Source organism: Asparagus officinalis, chromosome 1 (genome assembly GCF_001876935.1).
Source record: "Asparagus officinalis chromosome 1, Aspof.V1, whole genome shotgun sequence".
NCBI lineage: Eukaryota > Viridiplantae > Streptophyta > Magnoliopsida > Asparagales > Asparagaceae > Asparagus > Asparagus officinalis.
The window spans coordinates 120,591,652-120,593,928 of NC_033794.1; the positions used below are offsets into that span (position 1 = coordinate 120,591,652).

Here is a 2,277-nt window from a genome sequence, read left to right on the forward strand (position 1 = left end):
TGCTTGTTGATCGATACGCGCGGATTGATCGGCGTGCGCGTGTTGACCGACGCGCACGAGCTGACCGACACGCACTAGATGATTTGACGTGCGCTGACTGATTGGCGAATTTTCTTGACTCGCCTATTCATTGCTTTGAGTTTCGTGCGAGCTGTCATAGGCAATTTTAGACGCCTACAGATACCCCCTCCAAAGTGTTTCAGCCTCATTCTTTTATAGAGGAGTCTGAAATGCTTTGGATATGATGGATCCCCACCTTCAGTCGGTGTTAAAGGACCTACAGACGGTTTCGATTCTTGACTTCTCCATATCTTAGCATATTCTGTGTTTCATTGAATAGCTAAGATTTCCCCGGTACTGCGTTTATCGTCTGACCGTTATTGAAGCCTTGAACCGAATTTGGTGAATAGATTTTTGTTGATGTGTCATTGAGTTGACTTTCGGTGAGTAGACTTTCCGAATCGATCGGCGTTGACTCTTTATCGCAACGCGTTGACCGGCGTTGACCTAGGGTTACGCATTGACCGGCGTTGACCTTAAGGTTTCGAATCGATCGGCGTTGACTCTCATCGCAACGCGCTGACCGGCGTTAACCTAGGGCTACGCGTTGACCGGCATTGACCCTAGGGTTTCGCATTAACCTGAGGAGAACCAGTTTATACTCTTGTACTCCTGGGAGTTTCGGGAATCAGTTTAACCTCGTGTACCCGTCGGAGGTTGCCAGGTTATCCTTAAGAATTATTATACATAATATTCTCCAGGAACTTCCCGTCAAAAGTGGGAAACAGTTTAGACTCATGTACCTGTTGGAGTTCGGATTTCAAATATTCCGAAAATAGGCGAAAAATCACGAAATCACCCAAAATATAAAATTGGGTCTCGGGTATTCTGAAAATAGATGAAAATATCTCGAAATTATCTGGGAGACGGAATTGAACTCCGAAAATTCCAAATCTGACTGAAAATGCCGCTCAATTATCCGAGAGATGAAATTGAACTCCGAAAATTCCGAATCCGAGTGAAAATGTTGCGAAATCACCCAAAATTTAGAATTAGGTCCCGAGCATTCTGAAAGCAGGTGAAAATGCCGCGAAATTATCCGAGAGATGAAATTGAACTCCGAAAATTTCGAAAACTGACGAAATCAGGCGAAAATACAGCAAAACGGACGCTTAACTAGGTCTGACCCGCGCTCACGCGGGTCAGATGGATCCGACCCGCGTGATCGCGGGTCGGATTGATCCGACCCGCGAGCACGCGGGTCGGACACAAGTCCGACCTGCGGAACGCGGGTCGGAGGGGCTGAAAAGGCGTAAAAAATCCCCCAATTTTCTTCTTCTTCTTCCCATATTCGGTTCCAGCTTCTTCTCCTTCCTCCTCTTCCAATTTGGATTCGAGCAAAAGGGTAGACCTAGGGTTTCGGTGGATCTTGAACTCGAACAATTGGGGGTTCTTTTAGCGCTCATCCTTCATCTACTTCGGATTCCAGGTAAGTTCCACGACTCAAGCTTTGGTTCCTCAGTTTCAATTCGATTTTAAACCCGAGTTCTTCCTCCAATCCTAGGGTTTCGGGTCTTGATTTGGGCTCGGACGTTGCCGTGGGTCCTCTCCATCGAACTCGTCCTCTCTGATCCAAGTAAGCTTCATCCTCAATTTTGATTAAACTCCATCTTGTATACTCATTTGTGAAAGGGTGGTTGAGACCTAATTTCGAATTTTGGGTTGTTGGAAACAGTCTGAACTTGATTTCGAATTGTGAATCTGAACTCATTCATGGTTGAGTTCTTAGTTGATGATTGCGTGCATAAGGCCCTAGTTCTTCAATCAATCTTGGGGAAAACCGAAATCTTTGGAATTTTGGGGGGTTGATGACTGGCCGATTGAGCTCTTGAAAGCACTCTCCCGATGCTAATGACCGCACTTTTACAGCATCCTGACTAACAGAAGCCAGGAACTCCCCGTTATTGTCCCAACGAACAGAATGCACCCACACTTTTACAGCATCCTGACTAACAGAAGCCAGGAACTCCCCGTTATTGTCCCAACGAACAGAATGCACCTCCTTTGTATGACTTTGTGTTGTGAGAAGCCAGGAACTCCCCGTTATTGTCCCAACGAACAGAATGCACCTCCTTTGTATGACTTTGTGTTGTGTCACCTTTGGAGATACGTGGGCATGAAAATTGGCTTACATTCCAGAAGCGAATCTCCCCATTGCCATCACAAGAACATAGAAGGTCTATCTTTTTTAGGATGAGAATCTAATGATGTCATCTG

The 2,277-nt window shown here is 45.8% G+C and overlaps 1 long non-coding RNA gene across 1 annotated transcript; it reads left to right on the forward strand.

Moving 5' to 3' along the window:
- LOC109829212 lies at positions 903 to 1,973 on the forward strand. The gene is made up of 3 exons (XR_002243992.1): positions 903 to 1,489; positions 1,565 to 1,636; positions 1,736 to 1,973. It is a non-coding gene; the product is annotated as an uncharacterized LOC109829212 (long non-coding RNA).